Below are 14,002 nucleotides of genomic sequence, written 5' to 3'. Positions count from 1 at the left end.
GCGGGAAAATCAAAGGCAATTTAAAATATTTAATTGACTTAATAGACAATAATAAATAATCAACCCTAGACGGACTCCTTACGAAGAACTAAATCTAGCAAGATTAAATAATAAAGATCTATCAATAACCTAGCACTTTACAGATTTTAGGTTTGCAGCACACTTAGGTTTATTTGACAATATTATTCCTATGATCTTATCATGAAATCAACCATAAAATAATCAAAACACGAAGTAATTGACCTAATAGCAATCCTATCATATGACAAACAATAATCAAGGAAAGCTATGGAACAAAACTCATCAAACAATCCTAAGCATCCATATGCATCAATTTAATATAAATAAATCTTTTACTGAAACATAAAAACCATAACGATAAATAATCCCAAGTCAAATCAAAACATCAAAGTAGGTTCATCATAACCTAGACAGTCTAAGGGTTTAGCCAACAACCATACTCAAGAACAAAAGATAATAAATAGGTTCAAACAATAAATTAATGACGAAAATAATGGATTCAAACTGAATAATAAAGACGTTTGGATGAATAGGTGTTGAACCCGGACACAAAGCCTCTTTCTCTTTCTTTCTTCTTTTCTGTCTTTTTCGTTCTTCAGGGCTCCTCCTCTAGTTCGTCTCCCTGCTTTCTGCTCGTGTGTTCCTTTTTCTTTCACGGCCTGCCCTTTTTATAATAATAATAATCTCATGGAATCCTATGCACCGACTTCATCAACATAGTCGACATTCCTTGTGCCTACCCCTTTTCACAAGTTATCCCTTGGGCCTGTGATGATCCACTCTTCTTTTAATATCCAGCCCACTAATTGCTTATCAATCCAACCAAAATAATAAGCCCATCACGTGCTATTATATGTAAATTCAGCCTAATTAATGTTTGAGAGTTAAAGGCCAAATTAATGGGCATCCACTTTCCAACCATTTTCATTCATATGATGGCTTGAATTAAAAGTCTAACAAACTAAATATCCAATATCACAAAAACGTTCGAACACTTTTAATTTATTGTTATCCTTTTAAACTTTTCATTCAACTTTAAAACTTTCAATAAAGTAATTAATATATGTTATTTTAGCTTGTAGTCTTATGAAACTCATTAAACTCACATATAAACCAATTAAAATAATATTTAATAAAAACCAACTCAAAACAACTCAAAAGTGTAGGGAATATTAATATAAAAAGTATGTCGAATTTAGCTCACATCAAATATGCTTTGATTTGTTGTTGTACATCACGCTATGGGCTCTACCAATCGCTGATTGACTGTCACAATGTATGCAAATAGCCGACAAAGGCTTTGGCCATATTGGAATATCTTCCATAAATTGATGTAGCCATTCCGCCTCTTCACCACATTTATCCAAGGCGATAAACTCCGATTCCATCGTGGATCTAGCTATAACCGTTTGCTTAGAAGAATTTCAAGCAATAGCTGCACCACCAAGTGTGAATACATATCCACTTGTTGATTTAGAATCTTTTATATCCGAAATCCAATTTGCATCGCTGTATCCTTCGATCACAGCTGGATCTCGATTATAATGGAGTCCATAGTCTCTTGTGTATCTTAAGTACCTTAGAACCCGTGTTATACTTTTCCAATGTTCCACGCTCGGATTACTAGTATATCTACTTAGCCTACTCACAGCATAAGCTAGATCGGGTCGAGTACATGTCATAAGATACATTAGACTACCAATAATTCTTGAGTACTCTAACTGAGCAACACCCTCACCTCTATTTTTAGATAGATGGTGGGTCGTATCAGTTGGAGTTGACGCGAAACGCATCATCCTTATTGAATTTCTCAAGAATTTTATCCACATAGTGAGATTGACTCAAGATAAGACCATTTTGGGTTCTAGTAATTTGAACCCCAAGAATCACGTCCGCGAGACCCAAGTCTTTCATGTCAAACCTCGCTTTCAACATATCTTTTGTAGATTTAATCATAGTATCATTACTCTCAATGATAAGCATATCATCTACATAAAGACATAAAATCACATAACCTCCTTGCGTGTCCTTCACATATACACATTTGTCACACTCGTTTATTTTGAAACCATTGTCAAGCATGACATGATCAAACTTTAAGTGCCATTGTTTTGGAGCTTGCTTCAAACCATACAATGATTTGACTAGTTTACATACTTTGCCATCTTTCCCTAGGGCGGAGAAACCCTCGGGTTGCTCCATGTAAATCTCTTCATCTAAATCGCCATTTAGAAATGCGGTTTTTACATCCATTTGGTGAATTTCCAAATTTTGTAAGGCTGCGATTGCAAGAACCAACCTTATTGAGGTTATTCACGTGACCGACGAGTAAGTATCAAAATAGTCTAGACCTTTTTTTGTCTATACCCTTTGATCACTAACCTTGCCTTGTATTTATCAATACTTCCATCGACTTTCATCTTCCTTTCGAATATCCAACGATATCCAAGGGGTTTACAACCCGGTGGAAGATCTACTAACTCCCAAGTATGATTTTGCAATATAGAATCTATCTCGTTCTTAATTGCTTCTTTCCATTGAGGTGATTACGCGGAGGTAACCGCCTCGCGGTAGGTATTGGGCTCACCCTCAACCATGTAGCTCACGAAATCAGGACCGAAGGATTTTTCAATCCTTGGTCTTTTGCTTCGTCTAAGCTCACATTCCTCAATTTCGGGTCGTTCATGTCTCTCATCATGAACAGTATCATCAATCGCTCTTGATGTACTTGCTTCATCAACTGCTCTTGATGAACTCGCATGTGTTTTCCTTAAACAGGGAAACACATTTTCGAAAAAATCGTTGGTCCTCCACTCAACAATAGTGCCTTCATGTACATTGGGATTCTTGGACTCGTGTACAAGAAACCTATGCACATTACTATGATGTGCATATCCAATGAAAATACAATCCACGGTTCTAGGTCCTATGGTTAGTGCCTTTGGTGGCGGAACCGTCACCTTGGCAAGGCACTCCCACACTCGAATGTATTTGTATGAAGGTTTTTTACCCTTCCATAACTCATACGGAGTCACGTACGTTTTCTTGTGGGGTATCTTATTCAAGATATAATTGGCCGAGAGAATAGCCTCCCCCCACAAGTCATAGATCACGCCCGAGCTAGTCAACGTGGCATTCATCATCTCTTTTAATGTATGGTTCTTTCGTTTCGCAATGCCATTTGATTGTGGAGAATAAGGTGGGGTACACTAATGTATTATGCCACTTTTTGCGCATATTTTCGCAAATGGTGAAACATATTCACCACCCCTATCACTTCGCAAAGTTTTTATTCTCTGTTTTTGTTGATTTTCAACCTCATCTTTATACAAGATAAACTTGTCTATTGCTTCATCCTTACTTTTAAGTAAGTATACATAGCAATACCGAGTACTATCATCAATGAACGTGATGAAATACTTATTTCCACCTCTTGTGGGAGTGGCTTTTAAATCACACACATTGGTGTGGATTAAATCAAGGGGTTCGGTTATTCGTTGAACCGATTTGAAAGGCTTTCTCGTTAGTTTGGATTCAACACATGTTTCGCATTTATATTTTGAATCGATTTTAAAACATGGAATGCTATTTAATTTAATTAAACGTCGAATTGAATTAAAATTTATATGTTTTAGTCTACCATACCAAACACAAGAATTAGAATTTGACGACTCAATCATGTAAATAGAAGTTGCAATTTTATTCATAGAATTTTTGACAACAATTACATTCAATTTGAACATAGCATTGTCGGCATAACCCTTGCCGACAAACATTCCATTTTTCGATAAAATAAATTTATCCGATTCAATCACCAAGCGAAATCCGTGCTTGTTGAGCATCCATCCCGAGACAAGATTCTTGCGAATCTCGGGAACATAGAGAACTTTGGTCAACGTGAGCTCCTTGCCAGAAGTCCACTTTAAGACCACATCGCCTTCTCCCATGATGTCCGCAGTCGCTTTATTCCCCATGTAAAGCTTCTGGTCACCCGCCGCCTCTTCGAAATTCTTAAAGAGTTGTTTGTCGCCGCAAACATGGCGGGTTGCGCCGGTGTCAACGTACCACCCTTTGGGAGCGTCTCCTACAACGTTGACTTCCTCGATGAAAGCCGCTTCCTTGGTACGAGAAGAGTGCCATCCTCGTCCACCAAATGCGCGCGCTCGCGCTTCGGTTTCTTGCACTGGTTCGCCCGGTGCCCCATCTTGTTACAGTTGTAACATGGTCCTTGGAAAGGTGGAGGCTTCTTTTTCACAGCCCCTATTTTCACGCCAAGGTCCACTTTCGCTTTCCCTTTGTTACCTTTGCCCTTGTTGCCCCCTTTGGAGGATTGACCATACTCGACTAAGTTAGCCTTGGCGGAAACATCCACTAGGCTACCTTTTTGAGCTCTCTTATTGTCTTCTTCTATCCGAAGTCGAAGAATAAGATCATCAATGGTCATCTCCTTTCGCTTGTGTTTAAGATAATTCTTAAACTTAACCCAACTAGTAGGCAATTTTTCAATCATCGCTACCACTTGAAATGTCTCACTAAGTGTCATTCCCTCAGCAAAGATCTCATGAAGTATAACTTGCAAGTCTTGGACTTGACTAATTACATTCTTAGAGTCAACCATTTTATAGTCCAAGAAACGGGCGACAACAAATTTCTTTGTTCCCGCATCCTCCGTTTTGTACTTTTTGTCTAAAGACTCCCATAATTCTTTGGTGGACTTTATTGAAAAGTACACGTTATACAACGCGTCAACTAAACCGTTTAACACATAGTTTCGACATAAGAATTCTGAATGCTTCCACGCATCTACCGCACTCAAAGTTTGAGCGTCGGTCTCCCCCTTCGAGTTAGTGGCTAGGGGAGCGGATTCTGTCAAGAACCTCGCAGGGTTCAAGGTGGCCAAATAAAAGAACATCTTCTGTTGCCACCGTTTAAAGTGCAAACCCGAGAACTTCTCGGGTTTTTCAGCGTGATTAGCCATGGTAGTCGCTCCTACCATAACGGACAAAGGCATACCGGTAACCTTGCTCAATGACGGTGATGCCATTTTTTCTGAAAAATAAACTATGCTAAGTTAGTTTTTCGGAAATATTAATAGTGCTCGCTCCCACTAAATTAAAGTTACGCAAAACTTTTTAATCCGAACTCTCGAATTAACCCACCGAAGGTGTTCTAAGTCCAACTTTGAAGGGACCAAACAATGGGTTTTTCCAAGAGTTTAGCGTTAAAAAATCCGAATTGTAACCGGTTTCCGTTTCTACAAAGTCGCTCCTTTGAATAGAAACGGAAAAAAATGTCTTTTAAAAACACAACCGCGTGAAACAAAACTAGTTTGAGTCACACGAGAATGTTTTGAATACACAAATGGTGATTTTTAAAAAAATTGTTTTAAGATTGTAGGAAACCGCTCGCGTATAAAAATAAAATATTTTTAATAAAATGATTACAATACAGGGAATCAATCCTATCTAGGAAAGCAAGTAAATTACAATACGAATTACATCGGAAAAAATCAAAATTACAATACAATTGAAATAAAATAATGCAAGAAATGTGTAGAAGAAGAATGGTGTCGTAGTCTTTGTGGCCGAGGATCGTGTTTTACACGGGGCCCTTAAAACAAATTCCGGGTCTCTCCCCGTTTTGTTTCCCAGGGTACAACGGCCTGAGCAATATGTACTGCCTGTAACATCCTAAAATTTATAATGTTGAATAAAGAAAGTTACGTTTAGTGATTTCGCGTTATTAATTAATTAATATCGAGTAAAGAACGGATCATGGACTTAGATTAATTGAGATGGGTTAAATGAGAATGGGCCTTAGGTCCATGGGCTTTAAGGGATATAAATATCCCCTAAACCAAGCTAAAACCCTAAACCCTCATTTCATTTCCATCTTATTCTCTAACACACTCCAAACACACACACACACACCATATTTCGGCCGAGAGAGAGAGAGAGAGAGAGACGTCCAATACCAAAATCGAGCCAACCATTATTAGATCTTCTATATACGAGATAACCAAACAAACCGTGACCACACCGAACGTATAAAAGGTATGTTCTTGACCTTTAAAGTTTACGTTTTATTGAACGTTTAGCCTTTTGAATGTCCTTAAGCTTAAAGATCCAAGCTTTATAGTATATACGGGATATATATACGACCGAAAATGGTAGGGAACGTTAGTGGGTGATGTCGAACTATAACAAGGGTATTAAAATCGCCAAAATGTTTGATAAAAACCAAACCCGTAGCTGAACTGGGCAACTTCGCCTGCGAACTGGGCAACTTCGCCTGCAAATTGATAACTTCGCCTTCAAAGCTTAACTTCGCCTTCAAAGCATAACTTCACCTTCAAAGCTTAACTTCGCCTACGGCCAAGTTCGCCTAACTGATAACTTCGCCTAAGGCCAAGTTCGCCTAACTGATAACTTCGCCTAAGGCCAAGTTCGCCTAACTGATAACTTCGCCTAAAGCTAAGTTCGCTTAAGCTCGACCCCAGCCAGGGGCTCTGCCCCTTGGACCTTGCTAGGGGCTGCCGCCCCTAGACCCCGCTGCCAGGGGCGCTGCCCCCGGACCCCCGTTCGTTGTGGGTCATATAAAGATAGAAATACAACATGAGTAGTAGTAGTTAATTGATACGTGTAAATATTATACAGTTAGCCGTGCACAGCTCAAGAAGGGAATAACTATTAACGGAGAGCGTAACAGAATTCAGGTGAGTTTCTAGCCCCATTTATGTGTTATGTTTTCTGGGCTGTGTGCATACTCAATATGTTTGTTAATACGCTTATCCTAAGAGATAAGTGTATGCCTTATGTGGATAATGTGAAATGTATGAATGATTGCTTGATGGTACGTGAACGATCTTCGGATATTGCATGTACTGTCAGGTTGTAACGCTATGTATAAGGTAAGTATGATATGTATGCTTATGTGTATGAACGTGATAAAGTTAATAAAAGAAGGAAATGATGGTTGTATGGTTGTATGGTTACGAAAAGGGTACCGAGCCCTAATAATACTCGAGGTATGATGTATGGTTGTATGGTAACGAAGAGGGAATCGAACCCTACTAATATTCGAGAACTAGGGAACCGAACCCTACTAATATTCGAGGAAAGAGGGTACCGAGCCCTAATAATACTCGAGGAAGGAGGGTACCGAGCCCTAATAATACTCGAGGAAGGAGGGTACCGAGCCCTAATAATACTCGAGGAATGTAGGGTGTAATGCTCTTTATAACGTAAGATATGAAAGCAAGTTAATACAAAAAAGGAAAGTAAGAAAGTATGAAATTATGAATGAAAGAATATAAGTTTATGTGTATTGTATAATGTATGATTAACTAGAACTCACTCAGCGTAGATGACTTTTAGTATGCACGCAGGTGAGTAAGATGAGGCAGCTCGCTTGAGGAGACACGTGGCACTGAATAAGAGGCTGGCATCCGAAGACTCAAGACATTAAAGTCTAATGTTTGTTTATTTTGAAAGACAAAATGATGTTTTAAGACAAGATGTGTTTTGTTATGAAATGTTTTATGAAAGCTTTTATATTCCGCGAATGTTTTAATTAACTCTGATATTTAGAACTGCGTTTATGAGTAAATCCAACACGAAAGTAGGGCTACCGGTAACGGGGCCTTACACTGCCGTGGAGAGCTCTAGCACCCGAATAGTACCTTAAAGAAAATGATGAAGATGCTCATGAATGTTGGAATTTTTTAAGGAGAAAGTTGGAGAAAACACAAGAGAGAATGTGTTAATTTTGTGTTTTCTTTGTGTGTCTACAACCAAGGAACTCCCTTGGTATTTATACTAGTAGAAAGTTGAAACCATTCAACTATCATTAACCAAAACTTTATTTTTTTGACCAAATTAAAGGAACCATTAACCAAAACTTTAACTTTTTTGACCAAATTAAAGGACATTTTAATGGCTTTGACTAATTGACTAACAACCTTGAATAAAATAATTCAAAGTTTAAACATATATATATATTTTTTTTCACAAAAATTTTTCAACAATACATGCGTGCGTATATACAGACACGCTTAATACAAACCAATTTGCAGTATAGAACGGCATAAGCAATTGTACATACTTCTAATTAGCAGTTATACCGTTACATAACCACCTTGTGTATCACAGTTAAAACAATAAAGTTTATGCGGTTCTCACACTTATGTAATTTCTATTGGTTTTGTATTGAATAATGAACGACCCTCCATGTGTGTGTCTCCAAACGTGCTGAGAATTTTTGTATTTTTGTTTCTTACCTGGTGCCTTCTTCTAATGGTACTGCTTTAACAACATCGCATGATCATGCCAACCAAACTAGAGAATTAAAATGTAATCAAACAAGGTTAAACTAGAGGTGAAGCTCATTAAACATAAAGTAGGAACATCATATAGTTCAACGGTTAGTCTCTTTGATTTGCAACCAACTGTTGTTAACACCACAACGTAATCAAAAGTAATTGTTAAATCATGTAATCTGATTTAATAATCCTTTCTTATTCTATTTGTTCTGGTTCATGTTTTTTTTTTCTTGTTTTGTTGCATATGGGCTTCCTGGATACTGGGCTTGTCTTGTGACATCTTATTGAAGCCCTTCTAGGTCTATTTATGGTCCAACTTTCCTCTCGGGTTCGCCTCCTCTTATGAATAGGTTGCCGATATTCCAATACGATTCTTGTTCAAGTTGGAATGAATCTGTTGATGTGTACGACTGCTAATTAGTTGATTGATCATTGCCTTATTTACTCGCATGAGTAATTGATAATTACCGTTGCCAGAGGATGCTCCTTGAGGCCGAGTCACATATAAATTACCGTTGCCAGTGATTGATCATTGTGCTGGTTAAAAGCATCAATGAGTTAACAAACATAACAATCAACGATGTAGTCTCTAATATTCTTCTTCTTATGTTGTTTCTACTTAGGGTTTCATCCCATTGTTTGATAATATGTATGAATTCCTTTTTGTTTGATTATTGGAAGAAGCCTTTTGATTATGTGTTTCTGACAGATTCAATCACTTCTACAATTAGGAAACGAAAACCTAATTGATGACTGATTCCTTTGTTTACGCCAAATAAAACAACAAATTGATTACGTTTGATAGGTAATGTGATCGATCATCTAGCAGTGTGATCTTCCTTTCTAATTATAATTAAATGACCCAACTAGAATTACTATGAAACTTAATTTAAAAAAAAAAGAATTATTATGAAACTTGGTTACTATCTTATTATTTTTTTCTTTTAAAGTTTACTTGAATTCAGAGAAAATTGTGAGGAAAAGGTTATTGAATAGTTACATAATTGATAACTAGTTCATTTAGCTAATTCAACTTAAGCAATAATGTGAAACAACATTACAACTTGAGTGAATTTTGTAGTAAGAAAACATGAATGAATTTATAAAAAAAATTGTTAGCTTGATTACTATTTTATGATTTTATCCATTTAGAAATTTATCAAAAAAATAGTTAGATTGATTACTATTTTATGATTTTATTCATTTATAATACATGTTTTTTATTTAACACGTAAGTTAGTTTTCCTCTAATGATCCACACTACTTAATATAAATCTAACAATAGTGTTTTTTCTTCAAATTTTCGATATAAGTTTCATTGCAAACTAAGTCATATTAAACATAAATAATTTTGTACATCTCGATTAAAAAGAGAAACAAAACAAACTGTATATTTAGACTTTTATTAAATAATATAAAACTTTAACTTCTATAAAGAAAATATATCTATTAAAATTCAAGAAGAGGGGGAATGTCTGCCATGAGTATAAAAGTCAGGTTGGAAGAAGGCCTGATCTTTGAAGCAAATTATCGGTTTAAATGGAATCATTATGTTCCAAGAAAAAGCTGGGATTATTGTTTTGAGGAAGGAATTGAAAAGAATTCCGTAGCGTGTATCACTTGGGAGGTGGAACACAGGGGCGCCTTGATAGAGGGGCGGGCAAGTCGGTAGTTCCTGACCTAATCACCTAGGTAGGCCTGAAAATTATAAAAAAGAAACTATATATTTTATAAAAACATATATATTAATAAATATACATTTAACAAAGGAAACAACACCAGCCCATTTTAACAAAAGAAATCACACTTATATTTACCTTTTTCATATATAAGTTATCGAATTTATATTTTTACTGAAGGCCCAAACTTTTTACTCGTCTTGGGTCCGAAAAAATCTTTTAACGATTCTCAGGGACAGCCTTGGCTGGAACGTATCGGTATGTCATATCCCACATCGGTTGGGGAGGAGAACGATGCCTTCTTTATAAGAAGGTGTATATCTTCTCCATCATAGCGCGTTTTGGGCACTTAACGGTAGTGGATGGGAGGAGAACTCCACACTTAAGCATTCTCATGTGGAAATAGTATCAGGATGGGTGACCTCCTGGGAAGTCTCCACTTGAACAATCAAAAGGATGGGTGACCTCCTGGGAAGTCTCCACTTGGACAACCAAAAGCAAATCCGTGAGGCGATGGTGGTACGTCTCGGCCAAAGCGAAAAATATTATGGTGCAAAGCAAATCCGTGAGGCGATGGTGGTACGTCCCGGCCAAAGCGGACAATATTATGGTGCGGCAATAGCTGGGCTGTTACACGATAGACTCGGTATTTGCCCAACTTATGGAGATGGAGATGAATCAACCGAGCACCTGTTTATCGTGTGCTGTTTTGCACAGTCGGTTTGGGTTCGGTTCACACCATATTAGAGTTGCATCAGTCTACCACCTGGCCATTTAACGAAACAAAGGTTTTTCATGCAATATGCCTAACAACAATATGGTGTATACGGAAGACACGAAATTTGGTGGTATTCAAAGGAAACCACCGTTTGTTTGGTCTGATATGAAACTTAAAGCGTTAAGCCTTTTATGGGTCTGAAATAGATCGAAACATGTGGGTGTTTCGTGGAAAACATGGTTGTAATTTTTAATAAAATTTATTTTGTTGGTCGTTAAAAAAAAAAAAAAGACAAGGGTGGTATTGTCATTTCATTTCATTACCCTTACTCGTAATTTCTGTCCCTCTATAAATACCACCTCCATCTCCGGGTTGTTGATAATCCGACTCGGGTCGTTCTAGGGTTTATCGCAAGCTTCAAAATCAATCAAATGCATGAATGACCGTACCCAATTCACGCTAATTCCATCACAAATTCACGAATTCAAGTTGAAGTCTATACAGATCCACTATCAATTTCACGCGAACCAAACGGTACGCTGTAACATTCATTTTTGTTTTGTACATAACAAATTGCGATATTAGGGTTTCAATTATTCGAACATTTGATTCGAATGAGTTCAATTTTGTTATTGAGGAAGCCTTAATGATCCAAGGGTTTGAATATGAGCAATGGAGGTAGAGTAGATGACGATGAATTCGAGGCAAATAATGATATTAATAATAATTATCGAGTAGCGGCTGATGAATTCGGTAGGTCTATAGCAAAAGTAGCCGTCGGTCAGATATGCGAACGTGTAGGTTTTCATAGGTCTAATGATTCTGCTTTAGAGGCTCTTTCCGATATTGTTATTAGATACATTAGGGATTTGGGGAAAACCGCAAAGTTTTATGCTAATGTAGCAAATAGAACCGAATGCAATGTGTTTGATATAATTCAGAGCTTGGAGGATTTGGGCGCTTCTGACGGGTTTCCGGGCGGGTCGGAACCGTGTACGAGCTTATTAGGGTCGGGTGCGGTTAATGAGATAATGGAGTATGCTGAAGTGATTGGAGACTTGCCTTTTGCTCAACCGGTTGCTAGCTTTCCAGTTGTTAGAGATAGGAAACTGACACCCAGTTTTGTGCAAATGGGTGAAACACCCGAGTTTAAGCACGTGCCAGAATGGCTGCCGGCGTTTCCAGATCCTCATACGTATATATACTCGCCCGTTTGGAACGAGAGGACTTCGGATCCTCGGTTGGATAAAGTTGAACTTGCTAGACAAAGAAGGAAAGCGGAAAGCTCGTTGTTAAACTTAACGAAACGGTTGTTGTCTAGTGGTTCAGATGTAGCATCCACCTCTGAAGTTAGTAAAAAAAGCCGGTTTCTTGCGATTAGTGATGGTCAAAAGGGCAAACAGTCAACAGAAGACGAGAAGGTGATCGGACATGCTTTGAATGATGCCAATATGGAAAATCATGTTTCTATATTGGAGACTTTTAGACCCGTTATAGAATCTTTGAATGGTAGGGTTTCAGAGTCGGGTGAGAACGGAGAACAAGATTATTTAGATAGGAGGCCTTCGGTTCGGTTGAATTTTAATAATGGTAGAAAAATGATTGGTGATTCATTGGATTTGAGGCTATGGAACAGGGGCACGGGTATAATTTCATCTTGGTTCGGGCGTGATGATGTCATGGATGAGAAGAAGAGGAGAGCTCAGTATATTTTAAGACAATCTATGGAGAACCCGACGGATCTCCCTCAATTGCAGATGAACTTACTGAATCGCCCTTGATGGCACGCATATAACTTTTTTCATAAAGTATGAAGCTTTGTGAAAGTTAGATCAACATAGGTGCTCAGTGTGAATCTTGATAGCAGTTTCTTCAAGGGCTTGAAACTCAATCAGGTTTTTTAAATGTTTGTTATAGAATTGTAGCTTTATCATGAAAAGAAATCATTTAGACAATTGAACAAGTCATTTATGTGATTATCTTGTTGTTTCCATAATTTGCGATTCTTGTGAAGTATGACTATTGCTTCTGTTTGTACTTTACAGCTTACATGAGTTGGTAAATGCTTATTTTTCTATGCATGAAGCTTGATGTAATGTTGTAGACTTGTAATTCGTGTCTTGATGTTGAATTTTATGTATTTCTTGTGTATATAATATTGTATTCTAGCTCATAATTTCTTCATGAAGCTGATTCCGCGTTGCAGATAATTATGCTTAAGCATTGTGCTGCATTATTGTTTTCTAAATTCAAAATTTTAAGTTTTTGACCTGGTTACTTATTACGGATCAATTTGGTTTATGGACCCTAACAGGTTAAATTGTTAAATATTAAAGTTAGTTGAAAGGCAAACGGGTCTAATGGGTTGGAAGTTGTACAGAGTATAATTTTAACGTGTACAACCTTCCGACTTTAATAATTGTATTAAGCGCATTATGCTTATAAAATTGAACCAAAAAAGTTTGTGTATCAACCCGAAAGTATGTTTGGGTATCAATCCGATCTGCTCAAAAATGCTTATCAAAATTTGTAATGTTATCACCAGATTCACCTGTTTTGCAGTAATGTTATGAGCAGATTCACCTGTTTTTCCAGACGCATAACTTCCTATTTAATCATTTCCATTATTTCTTAAGGATTTCTCAAACTTTTAATAGTAGATTCTTTTTACATGTCAAATTAAATTATTTTGATAATTATCCGCGGACCCCCACAAAGAAGACATCCTGCAATGAACTATGTCTCTTCCTCTCTTTTTCACATCAGCATCTACCCTCTAATCCGCGTTTACTGGGGGGGGGGTCGATGTTCCTACCACAGATGCTCTAAGCTTATAGAGGCTATTTCAGCTCAGACGTTTCGGAAGTTAATTGCTTTTTATTTACATAAATCTAATAACACTAATATATTTTGATTTAGACGTCGGTAATGTGGTGTTTTTGGCTGGTTAGTTCCTTGCTGTTCCTGACCGTTTTCTAACATAAGTCTTACCATTCAAAACAAACATAAATATAAAACATGAAATTGATGTATGAAATATCTAAGATGAAAAACTGAAACTAGACGACTAATTGTTCAAAAGGTTTAGTTCTATGAACCCTTAAACGACACCAAGTGGTAACACACCAGGGGCAACTATAGGCATAGCAGTTGCAATACCGTTGAGACGTGAGTTCTGACTCATACCTTTCATGTTATTGTATGTCATAGACTTCCTTCATTGACTTGTATGTGTCTTGTTATTATAAAAAGGGTAATTTCAAA

At 37.2% G+C, this 14,002-nt stretch overlaps 1 pseudogene; it reads left to right on the top strand.

Annotated features, from left to right (window-relative positions):
- Positions 1-11,217: 11,217 nt before the first annotated feature.
- On the top strand, positions 11,218-12,593 carry LOC143560408 (transcription initiation factor TFIID subunit 8 pseudogene; annotated as a pseudogene).
- Positions 12,594-14,002: the final 1,409 nt, after the last annotated feature.

This window comes from Bidens hawaiensis, unplaced genomic scaffold, assembly GCF_021521415.1.
Source record: "Bidens hawaiensis isolate Kalapana, Puna unplaced genomic scaffold, B.hawaiensis_p1.1 tig00020329_1, whole genome shotgun sequence".
NCBI classification, from domain to species: domain Eukaryota; kingdom Viridiplantae; phylum Streptophyta; class Magnoliopsida; order Asterales; family Asteraceae; genus Bidens; species Bidens hawaiensis.
The sequence above is the reverse complement of the archived record's forward strand: the minus strand, read 5'-3'. Positions and strand labels throughout refer to the sequence as shown.